Here is a 15,364-nt window from a genome sequence, read left to right on the forward strand (position 1 = left end):
GTACATATTTCGCAATAAAAGGTAGCCTATGTCCTTTCTCGGGTATCAAAATATCTTCATACCAAATTTCATGCAAATTGGTTCAGTAGTTTAGCCCTTAGCAGGTATCGTGGGTCAAATTTGACCCAGAAGCGAACATTTTCGGTTATAATTCTTTAAATATTTATGCAACGACTGTGCGCTTCTAAGTATTCTCAGTGCGTCGCTAGCTGCAGCGGGGGGTGGATGTGCAGAACTGTGACTATCTTAGGAGCGGAGGTAAGTAGCTTTCTGGGTCACGTTCGACCCACGACACCAAATAAGTAACTTTTTTCACTGAGTGTAATTACTTACTTTTTTGGTTTTATTGTTTATTTGTACTACATTGGAGGGCTTTTTGAACGACAGACAAATCGAGGAGTTGATGAACAACTTAAGTGATGATTTGGAATTGAAAAATGAAAGAATACCAAATGTAAACCAACTTTGTGACGACGAAATCATCAGCGATCGAGACAATCCCTAATCTGTTAGTTGCTTAGAAGACAGTGTATTTGGAGTAAGTTCTGACGACGATGAATACGAAGAGGAGATACGAGAATAATAGAAAATATACGAGGAACGAAAATACGAGAGATGAGAGTGAAGAAGATGAGGATGATAGTTGATGGTAGAAGTCATTTTGTTTTTGGTTGTCATTTTTTTTATTTTATGCTGATTTCAGAAGCAATTTGTTTTCTTGTTATAATAAAGATATGAGAAGTGCCATAAATATATTTTAGTTAAAGTTTTTCTAACATTTCTATTTTTTTTTATGTTTTAAGTTCACATTAACCAAAAAGTGCCAAAAAATAAGGTTATTTACAAATGTGTGTAAAACATGATTTTTTTTTTATATTCTAAAATTAAATAAGGTTATTTTGTAAAAAAATATTTTTTTATTTCTTATCTAACCATATTTTTACAAATAATAAAAAATCTACGTTCTACAACAGATTGTTTGGTATGGGTAGAATTTGACCCACGATACCGGTAGTGTTGCCAAAAAAGGCGATACCAGCTAAGGGTTAGGCGTGATTGAGTAACAGACAGACAGACAGAGTTACTTTCGCATTTATAATATTAGTATGGATAAGATTTAAAATGAAAACTTATTAATTTATACTAAAATATTCACGTACAATCAATTCTAAAACAAAAATGTCCAATTTATCGTCAAAGCTTGAAAAAGAGAGCTGATAAAACCGTACGCATCTTTCCTTTTCCTGCAAAGATTCCTATTTATTACAGTACAAAATAAAAGATTCCAATTGAAACTCAAACACAGCTAAACAAATACATCACTTACTGTACCACTCCCACTTATTTTCCGCTACGTGACATCGCCACAGTATAAAAAATAGGAACAGTGTGGAAACTAATATAACCTATAGTTAAAACGATCAAAACGGCTCACTCACACAAACATGCGTATCGACGAGACTAGTATGTAGTCGTTGTTGTTTTACCAGTAGCAAGTGCCAGCTTTAAAGAGCGTATGAAACGTTTTCGTCCAACTGCCAAAAGACAATATTATCGCAAAAAGTTTACACTGTAATGACAAGTTGAAGAAAAAAAAATACCGGCCGAATTGATAACCTCGTTTTTTTTAAGTCGGTTAAAAGTTAATAACGCTGTAGCTTCAATGCTGCGTAAGAATTTTTATACAAAAGGTTTAAGTTACCTTACTGTTCGTATTTTCTTTACTGTGACAACGTTCTGTCTATTTATATCCCTGGAGTTCCAATTTGAATTCCTTTGTTAGATTTTTGCTTGAATGTACCTTTCTATTGTGACTTCACTTGACACCAAAAGCAGTTAAATACTTTTGAGTGACATACGCTTTAATTTTTTTTTAATTTAGGTATATTTGTAAAGACGATTCTTTAGACAAACGTCATGAATTATCATACTAGCATTGCCCCGACTGTGCTCGGGTTGAGCTGAAGTAAAACCAAGAACAAATCCTTAGACACTTGGACAATAATACAGCTTTCTATCAGACATAATGTATAAAGTTGATTATTTATTACGAACAATAAAACAAAAAATCATACCTTACATCTGTGTACTTAATCTTAACTTCTTTACAGAATTTTAAAATACAGATATCTTCATGGTTAGACACCATCATAATTTAAAGTACATCTATACTAATATTATAAAGAGGAAAGGTTTGATTTTTTGTTTGTTTGTTTGTATGAATTGAATAGGCTCCGAAACTACTTGGCAGATTTGAAAAATTCTTTCACTGTTGGAAAGCTACATCATTTCTGAGTGACATAGGCTATATTTCATTTTCAAAAAAAATAGGCATCCTTACTAAAATTACGATAACGTAATCCAAGGTGTGAAAAAAATATCAAAAAACTACCTTACATCGCGTGCGCTGCGAAAACTATTGATGATAGAACAAAATGATATACTACATTTTTTTAGAACACACCATTATCTACAAAAAATCAGCGGCAGCATATCTCTAACTATTACAGTCATGTCACAATAAGCGTTTTTTTATTGAAAAAAAGAAATTAAAATACCACCGCTACAAAAAGCTCTTTATTTGTACCTTGGTATTAACCCTTATCAAAATAAACGATGTATTATTTAAGACTGCTTCAATATCTTTATATTACTTTTTGAATTATTCGATTCTGACAATCCATTCAAAAGATATCACGAGTTAAAAAAAAATTAAAAAATAAACTGTATTCGGCTAGCTATGCGTTGTAGGCGTCACTCGGGCAGGGGTACGGGAGGGGGGTTAAGATCACGAAATAAACTTGCCGCGCGGCTTACTCGCGCGGTCGGCTCCTTTGTGGTCGGCTCCCTACGTGATGGACGTGTGCGGAATTTACGCTTGATAATAATTCTACATATTGAGGGAACGGGAAAACTCTTTCTTTCAAAACGCGGGCGAAGCCGCGGGCGGACAGCTAGTCCATCATAAGAAGAAAATATTACTGTTACATTTTTTTTAAATAAAAATACCTTATAACTATAGGCATCGACATTTTGTACGTATATAAATAAATAATTGTTTATCCTGAACAAAATCTGTCTTTAATATCAGTTACTAAATAAATAATCTCATTAACTTTTGATAATATTATTCATTTACCTTATTATGAAACATAATAGAATAATGATTCAATAAGGTGAGAATAAATTATTGACTAATGTTACTTATTTTCATAGCCGAAACACAATATGTAACACTTTATCTATTACTAGCTGTGCCCCGCGGTTTTACCAGCATTGCTCCGCTCTGGTTGGTCTCATTGTTATGATATAAGTATATACATATCTTGCCTATAGCTTTCCTCGATAAATGGACTATCTAACACGGAAATAATTTTTCAAATCGGTCAGTACTTACTGAGATTAGCGCGTTCAAACAAACAAACACAGAAAATCTTCAGCTTTATTTTAGTAAGTATAGAAGTATAAATAATATAACATTACAAATACAAGATCGTCCGAGGCCTTTTTGTTTTAACAGAAAAGTTTTAGGAAAACTTTCCAATCTAATAGATCCCTGAAAAATTATATAGGCGTTTAAAGCTATGTACCTATTGCATTATAATTTGGCAACATATTATAATATTATGTTTTTAAGATTCTGTTTTTGTTATGAATGAGAGAATAATGAGAAATTCATATTTACAAAAAATGCGAATATAATTATATTCTATACATCTAAGGTTTTGAAACCCGATTTTATAATTTATTTTCAAACCTTCGCCTTATTTTCAACCCTTTCAAGATCGGGTACCTTAATATTTTACGTTACTAAGTTAAATAGCATAGCATATTTGAAATTAATTCAGAAATGACGCTCTATCTATCTAAAGAAAGTAGACATAATATTATTATTATTTGAATGTTCGGTTTAAATACTTCTAAAACCTACAGATAAACCAAAAAATAAATCCAACAGATCCAGCTTAAAATTTTACTTCAAGCTACATCAAATTATAGTCAAACTCAAGAATTACAATCTAATAAAATAGACAGCCCTTCAAGAGGCCTGAACTTGAAGTCGTAAAAGAAACAGTCATAAAATCTATCATTTCACTAACTAATAAGTGTTGCAGTCGAGTTTGAAACTTTTTAATTGTTTCAGTTATATCAGTTCACCTTGTACTGTGCTTTTCGAAGTTATATAATTTTTTTATCGCATTAACATCGTAAGATGAGTTTTTATAACGCGAATTTTTATTTTTATTGGCTTTCTTTTTAATTGTTTTGAAGACATTAGGTTATTCACATCTTTTGAAAATGTTTACTGTTACATTTGGGTAATAATGGGATGGGGATAGAAATAATAAAAATGATAATAGTATTTTATAAGTTTTCAATAATGTACACAATTTTATCAACAAAAAATGGTTTGTAACTCTAAAATCTAAAAATAAGTATAATATGTAGTTTAACTAACACTAGAATAAGTACTACTAACAATGTATGGGCAATGCTGCCTGTGATATAAATAAAAAAAGAAATAAAAAAATAACGTATCGTGCATAATATAATTATGTATGTAATGTAAGAATTCCAGAATGTTCTTAATACACGTAGTATATTCATAAACTTACAGTTACATTTTTAGAATTAGTATAATTTAGAAACCTACCATTTGTTATGAATAAAAAAAGTAAAAAAACCGTAACGTGCTCTTTCTCAGGTATAGTCTGGTATAATTTTCTTTCTTTATTAGCGTTAAGACAGGCATGAAACTACAAATCTTCAGGGATATAAGAAAACGCAAAATTACGAATTCCATAATATTATGTATTATCTTTTGTATTTTTCTAGGAAAGGAGATATAGAAAAGTAGCTAAGGTTTTCTTTACATTTACCATTAAACTATATCAAATGATTATAAAATTCAACGCAAACCTTTATAAGTAAATAACTTGAAATAATATAAATATCTAAAAGTAGGTAAATATTTCTCATTGACGCAGACCTAATTGTTGTTTGAACCACAAACAAACCAAAACAACAGAATATTAATTAAACATAAAGGTTTGGAATTCTATTTTTGTGTCCCTATTTTATTTGCTTCAAGAAGTAACCGTGATTCTAATGAAACAAAGGCTTATACAGCTGAAAAAAGGTAATTTAAATTGTTTCCCTACTACTACGAAAACATTACATGCATAACAATAAAATTGTAAAGTATTTTAAAACCAACCTGATTATTGAGCCAAAAATCGTTTTATTATTTACATACACGTAGAAAGTAGGACAACAATATGTAAAAAAACATAATAATAGACCTTACAGTGAGTACAGCAATAAAACGGGGCCTACGCAGGGCGCAATTCAATAATTTATTAAGGTAGAGCATTTGTTACCTTATGCTCGTTTGACCTTATAAATTTTATGCCCCAGAGTTATAACCGTGATAAAAATATGTTCGCCCCCCTGCTTTTTATGTGATATGAAAGAATATTTTTATACGTTCCTTCTCCGATGATGTTAATAAGGTGATAAAATACATTATTTGCATCAAGTTATGGTTGTAAATGCTAGTATTGGATTGAATCTGCATTTCACTTGGATGAACACTTCATTTCATATGCAGCTAAAAAAAAAATATCAATTATTGCTATTGCTTAGTATATCAATGTGTTTGTGTGTGTTGCAGTGTAGTACCAAATTTTGTAATTTTATATTATGTTCGGAAACAAAATTGCTGCCGTTTCTTGGTAAAGTATTGCAGTCACATACACAATATTATCTGTCATGATATTTAAAAGAAGATCATATTTTTCAATATATTTATGTTGCATACAGTAAGATGTAATTTTCTCCTTATAGTTTTTAAAAGAAATTCCCAGAAATGCCTTCAAATCAATCTTCACATCTCCACACAAAGCAACTTATTACACCGACAGTTTGCACAAGTTTGATCAGCGTAATTACCCTAGCTACATTGAAACCTTAATTTCGACCCTAAATTGGCTTTGTAAACTTTTTAATTACAATTAACAATAGGGGTCTGTAAGGACTAGTCCCAAACAAATACGCTCGTGTAATTCGTGCTCGGACAATGGAGTGAAAAATGTAAGCCTCCGAAATGGGGGTATGAAATATCCTACAGATTGTGGTGTGTAATGAGATGTTCCTATGGGCGACATGTTCTGTTGAACAAATGTCCTTTAGTAAAATACAGATGTTTTTGTTTATGTAGAGAATAATTTATTCAAAAAGTACCTACGTATCACACGTTTTCGGGTAAAAAAACAAGGTAAGGCACCTCTTTGAAAAGCAAACTTAAACTAATAAATCATTTTTCTTCTATTCTTCTATTCTAAGTTCTATTCATTCTGAGCTCTGGACAATAATAAATGACGTAATATAATAATGACAAATTAAAAAAAATATATATATACTTCTATTTTTAATCTTGACAATTTATTTTAGAAAGAAGACAATCCAAACACTTTACAGTAATTTGAAGGTCTATAAATCTAATTATTCTCTGCATTCATGGCCTGCTAGTATATGTATAAGACTATATTATTGTGATGGAATATGTTATCTCATCCATGCGGGCTAACCTTTACGTAATCTTCAGAGATAATAAAGACGTTCTATATAATCTTAGCTGGACGGCTGATCGACTTTTCTTCCTAACTAATGTTCTGAAATAAGGTTGTTTTATTCACATTTCTATGCGTAATCTAATAATAAAATTGTAATTCTGTAATTTCTGATTATTTTATTGATGAATGAAAATTTATCTTCTTATAGGTAAATATCTCTATATAGATATTATATACAATTCACGTCACAATGTACCGTACTCATCCGAAACAGATAGACCGATTCTCGTGAAATTTTGTGTGCAAATCGGGTCTAAGAATCGTACAACATTTTTTTTTCATATCCCTAAATCATAAGAGTCAGAACAACGTTTGCCGAAACAGTGTTACATAAAAATAATTTTAGTTATTTAATGGTACTTTAGGATCGTATTAAAAATTTTCAATACGTCATCACGGCCAAAAGTCAATGCGACCCTTATACCCGGCGCGGCCTAAGATGATCCCTATGACAGTTCGTCTTAGTGATTGCTCGTATGATGGATCGTGTCGATACTTTACTATTTTATAGGCAAAGGCGTGGTTTGCATTCAGCCACGTCGGTAAACATGTTTTTTACAAATATTATAAAATGAATTTTTAACGTCTATTATGTAAACGAAACGGTAAGTAAAACGAAAGTTTTCCAAAACATAAAAATGCACCTTATCATTTTCTCGTAATTTTTAACCCGTTTAACACAGTGTATATTATTTTATCATGAAAATGGAATCCCCCATTTAATTTTTCTATAACTTATATTATCATAGGTAAGTAAATTAACGCGAACGGAAATTAATTAATTAATTATGCTGCGATCTTCTGTTCCATTCAATAGTGAATGAACTATAGCTTAAGCATGGAAAAAATGTGAACTCGTTTCCATTATCGAAATTTGTTTATCGATACTTTCCGCACTAGTCGATAAATGCCAACGATGTAAGTTTTGAAGGACGTAAACGTAAAGTCAGATTGATATAATTTCTCGTAAATGTTAAGAATTGTTATAATGCCAACGGAATATCATTGTAATAGCATAAAGCTACGTAAAAATTAATAAATGCCATTTTTAGACGCCTCCAATACGTTTCTAATTTAATGGTGACGCCATTACAAGTTTGTCTCTTGAGAATAACTGTCAGTGTCATAGGGATCATCTTAGGCCGCGCCGGGTATAAGTAATTGGAAAATTCCTTAGGGACATTATAAATAGCTTTTTTACAAAGACGAAATAGGTATCATGCCTCGGGGCTTCTACTGAGTTGTAAATTCAATTAACATTATGTAAAGTGACTCTTTGGTGCCGTGGTTACGCATTAGTGATTACTGATTTAACCTATATTCGTGGTAGAACTTTTGAATAAATCTTCTAAGAAAACAAATATATGGACGATGCTTTAGAAAGAAAAAAATGTGAAATCTATATCTCGAACTTTACTGAAATTTATTTAAAATCATAGGAGTTGAAAACGAGAGTAGGTGGATTCTAAAATTACACTCTTGGAATACCTATCTCTGGGATAAAAATATTTCAACGCATATCTACATACTTAATATTATTATTACAAGTGAAATAATACAATAAACATGTAGAATGACCATCTCTGCTTATAAATTGATCTATAAGAGCAAAATAACCACAAAAATAACCTAAAATCTCTAACTCTTCATATTGCTAAAGTACCACACCAAATGGAAAATCACTGCCTGTCCAACTTTATGAGCGACGTATGTCGTAAAATATATCTCCAGATATAAATTTATACGTTCATTTTAACAATTTATACATAAATAAACTCACACGATTTAACAGCAAAATCTTTTAAATTTAACCCAATAATTCAACAAATTCGAAGTACTCAAGTTAAATTTTCTCATTTGAAATTCACATAATGTTAACGATGTCGCGGCTTCTTGGAACAATCTCACCTATTTCGTTCTGGAAATTTCATTGTTCGCCGACATTCTTCAACTTGGTTAGTGATTACAATTCGTCTTGAATGTTGTGTTAAATATTCTAATAATAGATGTAAAAGAAAGTTGTTTTAGGTACTTACACGTACAGAATGGATTAAAATAAATAATACATCCTACTAATATTTTGCACAAACTTTCGCATTTATAAATGCGAGGATTAGTTAGTGAGGATGTGTGTGTGTGTGTTTGTTACTCTTTCACGCAAATTCTACTGAACCGATTACAATGAAATTTAGCACACATATAGAGGGTAACTAGGATTAACACATAGGATAGGTTTTATCCCGAAAATCCCACGGGAACGGGAACTATGCGGGTTTTTTTCTTTCAAAACGCGGGCGAATCCGCGGGCGGAAATCTAGTATTTTATAAAAACTAAAAAATACGCTTAAACTCATAAAATTATTGTATTTTCATTGAATCTTCGCTTTAAGTGTACAATGTTTGAATTTAATCTGTCTGTTCAAGTGGGTCAGAATCTTAACGAGTCTTACATACAAACATACCGATGATGCTAATAAAATCTTATTAAAAAAGTTAGTTTTCGTCACCACTTGGATTACGATGTTTAATTTAACCATAGTTATTTCATAAGTAAGCTTGTACAAACATTTGAACATTTCTTAACTTTAAACAATCGTTATCAATACTATATTTACAGTTATCTAAATTATACTCCGCCAGAAAACAGCATAATACCTCTGAGTGCGTCATAAAATTGTAAAAGCCACAAAACTCGGAGTCCTAAGTTCGAGCGGAGTTAAGTAATTTTCATTAGCTTCCTAATCAGGATTCGGTTTAAGTGTTGTAAACTTTGAGGGAAGTAAATTAAGCTTCGAGCGATAAAACGTATGGTAATAATTTGGAAATTTATGCTTGGTACAGCCTTGTAATTTGGTTATAGTCTTCTAGATAGCCCGCGGCTTCGTTCGGGTATTTCGCTCATTATAGTAACAGCTGAAGTACTATTGATTCGTAGAAAAATATTAGTACTTCTATGCAGTCCCTTAGTTTTGTTCGGTAGGTAAATGTTTTTATGTTTGACTTTATTCAAATTTTCATTCATACTATTCAACCCCTTAATTTATAAAATTATATCTCACGATAAAAACTATCCTTACTACTACTACTTGCCAACTGCTACTCTCTATAACTGCTTTCCCACAGTCCACTATATATTATTGTATAGCTAGATACGTAATTTTATTAAAATTGGTTTAGCAGTTTATAATATGTTGTAACGTTACAGGATTCATACAGAATTAATTTCGCATTTATCATAATAATATATCTATGGCTTATATAAACCATTTCACATTTTTCTTACATTTAAAGACCTGTTTGAAAAATCTACAATAGATTTTCAACTAATCCTTCAGAGAATTCATATTATTATTTAAAATGATTTATGATGAACGAAGATTTATTATGATTCTTCTTGAATATTTAACTTTGAAATATTATCCTGTAATTATGTCTATCAAGATTTGATTTGAGTGAAACAATGATGTGACTCTTATTGATTTTTAATAACTTACCAAAACAATGCTACAAATAATTCAGACTTCAAATAAAGGTTAGAATAACGCAAAATAATTACTTTGCTGAGCGAATTCGCTTCCATTTCTTTTAGAGACGAAAATCACTGTTAGGTCGATTATCCATCACTTTGTGATAAATATTGTTGTTTCTCATCTTCTTTGGTGTTATGTGATTGCAAACACAATACTAGACATCGAAATTACTTATATCATTTCAACCGTGTTATATTTATTATATTAGATAGGGAGGCGAAGAGGGGAATTTTCTGTAATACTCGAGCGTGGCAGTTTAAGATATGAGAGATACCTTAGACCTAATAGAACAACCTTGTTAACTATTTAGCTCTATATGTAGTGACGCGCGCCTAGGATAGACGATCAGATTAGTAAAAAAAAATCGATAGTCTGAAATACTCGAGCGCGTCAGATTAAGATATTGGGTGTTGATTTTAGTGTTTTAAGACTAAATTTAACTAATCTGACCATAAGTCCTTGACGCCGCCGAGTTATAGGGTCGCGAACTTGTAGAAAAAAAAACGTTAATCCGGCATTCTCGAGCGCGATTGTTTTTATTTTTATTTTGAAGAATATAATCTAAAACTTACTAAAAATACAAAATCTGCCGGTTTCCGCATGACCGGAAGTCTGGAGGAGCCATTTCATCTTCCGAAAAACGCGTTGCAGCATATAAGTCGCGAACTTTACTTTTTCCAAAAAAAAAGTTTAAATAAACAAAAAAGGTAATTTTATTTTACAAAAAAAGGTCTCTTTTCATTTTTGTCCAAAGTTAAAACTTTTTTTACTTGAAGCATCGTAAAAAGTTAAACTCCCGGTTTTTTGTGTATATCTCGAAAACTGAGGGAGTTAAGAAAAATTGATATGAAATAACGATGATTAAAAAAAAAGAAACCCACAAACCTTTTTCGGTCAGATTAAGCGAACCCACCAATATTTTTGTCAGATTAAGAAAATATGCTTTCAGGATACCGAGATAAACCTACCCTATGAAAATCTGACGCGCTCGAGTATTTCAAAAGGACTCTTTTTTTCTGCATTTTCATAAATTCATCATAACTTATCGTCATGTCGTAATCGTCAGTTTTTTTAAGGGGAGCTTCCTTGGGGCCTACTTAACACCCCTTCCGAAAATCTGACGCGCTCGAGTAAATTTTTTTTTGTGCATTTTTGACGAATTTATATGCCTAGCCCCACCACGCAAACCGGCAGATTAGTATACCGTTGTTATCAGAGGGACTTGGGGCATACGTAGTATGAATATCTGACGCGCTCGAGAATGCCCAAGTAACTGTTTTTTTTTTACATTTTTGAAAATCCGTACACGCCAAACCCACCGCTAAAATGGTTTTTACCATAGAAGCTTTTCTTTTCGAAATTATTTTCTCTTTCGATTTTGATAAGTCTCGACGACGCCGTTGAATTACGTCATTTAGCTACCTCGCCTCCCTATCTATATTGTATTTTAATTGTCTTATATTATACCAATGTACTGGGTCGACCGGGTTAACTCGTTGACTGATGAAAAATAGCTCTCAACCGATGAAGTTGAATCAGTTGAATAGATTTTTAATATGAAAAAGTACATGCATGATAAAGTGCATGCATGATAAAGTACATGCATGCGTAAATTCAAACAATAAATAAAACTTCCAAATCTTAAAACTATCTTGTTCTCTCCAAAATCTAAACACATCACTAAATCTAAATCTTAGTATTCGCCATGGAGTAACAGTCTAACACAAACCCAAAATGAACTCGCTTGAAGTAAATTAATTAAAACTTGCACATACGATACAAATTGAACGTAATTTAACAAACACGAGTAAGCTGAAACTTATATAAATGAGTCTAGACGAAACGGATCTGTTAATCGATTTTTAGGGTTCCCTATCCAAAGGGTAAAACGGGACCCTATTAGGCTATTACTAAGCCTCCGCTGTCTGTCTTTCTGTCTCCAGGTTGTATCTCAAAACAAAAAAAACAAAATTTAAAAAAAATAATAAAAAAAACGACGTGTGTCACTCGGGGACTGCCGCGGTAAAGCTATTGCATAGCATGCCTTCAAGCCACACCTCCGCCCGTCGGAGTGGGGAGCGTGAGGTTTTTTTTTTGGTTGTTACGGAATTTCTCGATTCGGTCCCCGCGCTCAAGGCCCGCGATAGAAGCTATGCAATAGCTTAAAAATATTAAGGGGTGTCTCCATACAATAACTTGTAAAAAACATGTTTGTACGGAACTCTCGGTTCGCGAGATCCGACCCGTACTCTTTTTAATAGTGAAACTGTTGAAACAATACTTACGATTTAATTTATTATCCTTATCAAATAGAATGTCTGCAAGATACATTTGATTCTCATCTAAGTAATTGATTTTAAAAGATTAAACCTTTTCAATTATTGAAACTCTTAAAGTTAAGTACCTATCGATATCGGTTACGATTGTAAAAATAAGTTTCATTAAACTTTATTCTCATAATAATTAAGGATTTTATGCTTCAGACGTATTCTAATAAAAGTCAAATAATTTTTTATAATTCTAAACAAACTTTTTGTCCAAAAAAACGTGACATAAATATTGGACAAGCTTTTTGTACATAATATTATATTTACGTATACATAAAACTATGACAAGTACTATAGGACCCCATAAACTATTGTATATTTTAAATCATAAGACTCGAACACACAAACAACTACACACACATAGGTACATGAACCCTGAGTACTTTATCATTAGGAAGTTACAAAGCCACACAACTCAGAAACACGTGTAAACTCTGGAAGCATTATTTTGTGAGTTTTGGACAGCTCACCTACGTAACGGATTGAAATCATTATTTTAGATGCTACCTTAATAATTATCCCTTCCTAATTTTACTAATGAAATCTCTATACGTAGTAATGATAGAGTCTGTTTCACAACTTATAAACTGTGTTGAGCTATACTCTAATATGCATAATTGCATATCTATACTTATATTATAAAGCTGAAGAGTTTGTTTGTTTGTTTGTTTGAACGCGCTAATCTCGGAAAGTACTGGTCCGATTTGAAAAATTATTTCGGTGTAATATAGCTCATTTGTCGAGGAAGGCTATATTATAATATCATCACGCTACGACCAACAAGAGTGGAGCCACGGGGCTGAAACTGCGCGGAGCAGCTAGTGTAAATATATACGCGGCAGTGCTTTTTATACTTAGATTCTGATTTATGGTAGAGCTAGTTACTTTGACACGAAATAGTAAATTATAGCCATAATTATTATATACCTATTTCAAAATAAATTAAGGAATAATCCATACGCCTACTTTAATATAACTACCAATAATGAAAGGCAACAATACCGACATCATTCGCTTCTGTACACAAACAGTCAACAATTTACTTCTTCGAAAATCAAACATTGCATACAATCCTGCATTATTAAATTCCCTGAAATCCTCTTAATTCGCGCATCACATACAACGGTAATATTGGCTAGAATCGCCGAAACAACAAGAAGTTACATTCAAAGTGCGATAGTTACATTTCCTCATCAGAAAGCAATGAAACCGTACATTCACAGCAAGGACCCTAATGCCTTCTGAGACTAAGTGAAAGCCGCAGGGGAGACATGACTTGCATTTGTGTGGCTCAAGGTTTGGTGCAAGCGATTTAGTTGGATTTAATAAGGCAAATAGTGCTATCATTTTTTGCTACAACAATATAGGTAATGTGAAAACTAAAAACTAACGTATCCATAGAATTTTTTTGCGAAAATTGAAATTATTTCATTTCATTTTTCATGGTACATATTTTTTTTTGTGTCACAGACATTTTTTACGCTGATTTATTAATAACACGTTAGTTTATTAATGCTTTTATGTTGTTAGAATAATACATATTAGGTTCTACCTATACCTATAGTAAAATTTAAACACATTTTTAACAAAAATAAAACGCAAATAGGTAAATTGGTACCTAGTATACTTTATATTGCTATGGCTGCGAAGGGGCTCAGCCTGATTAAAATGCTGATAATTCTGCCAATATGTGTATAGTGCTTAAAGTCGGAAACCAACACAATTTCCTTTCAAAGATTAATTTAAAAAATCGTCAAACCACAAAAATTGTACCACACCACAAAAGGTCAGACATTACCGCTTCGGCAATCCGTCCATTTTGAAAATATCCTGAGTGGGCATTGCTAGTATTTCTGCACAATTTATTTGTGGCCACTGCTTGGTTTTGGGAGCGATGTATTCTCATAGGTACCTGTTATTACATATTTAAAAGGATTTTTTCATACAAAATGTGTTCAAATCATCACGCTATGACCTACAGGAGTGGAGCCACGGGGGTGAAACCGCGCGGAGCAGCTAGTAAATAATAATTAAGAACTATAACATCCCTTCCCACATGCTGAGTAGAACACTACTCATTTATTCTCTGTATCAAACTAAAATACGTCCGCCTACATACGCCTCTTTTATTTTACACCAAAGATCTAATACAGCTAAAATAGTTAATTTATTTATCATGTAACCTACAGACCTACTCGCTCGACCAACCTTTCTATATTTAATGAATACACTTTAGTAAAACCGCAGAAGCCTAAGGATATGTATTAAGTATTAGTAAGATTTAATTGGATTCCTTTAAGATTAATTTAATTCATATACATCGGTAGGTACTATCAATTTTGAAAAAGCTAATGATAGCTCATGATAGATATAATTATTGTGTAACTCTTCATAAATAAGGAATTTCTGACTTAATATTACAAATACCTATACTATTTTTGAGCAACAAAACGACTATTTTTGTAAACTAAATTGCATTAAGTGCTTAACTTATAAAATATATTGTAATGTCGATAACATGTGCTTAATGAGTGCCACAGTTCATAAAAATAATTTTAAGTTATAAAAGTGAAATAAAAACCATAATCCTGTCTACCTGTCGTAAAAATTCCCCCGTTTATCCTTTAAAATAACTTTAAACACTTCGTATTTAGCAATATTCTCCCTAATGTCCTTGTAACAAGCGAGCATTACCCACGGTCACTTGACTCAAATACAACCTGCATGGGACAGTTGAAGCTAATGGTCCCCAATTATTATAACGACGTCCCTGTATTCGTAATTCAATGCGAAAGCTTAGAGCGTTGTGCTCAAATTTCTATTTGTTTTGAATGTTTCTTTACAAACTGTTATAATAAATGTGTTGTTACTT

The sequence above is a fragment of the Colias croceus genome, chromosome 25 (assembly GCF_905220415.1).
Source record: "Colias croceus chromosome 25, ilColCroc2.1".
NCBI classification, from domain to species: Eukaryota; Metazoa; Arthropoda; class Insecta; order Lepidoptera; family Pieridae; genus Colias; species Colias croceus.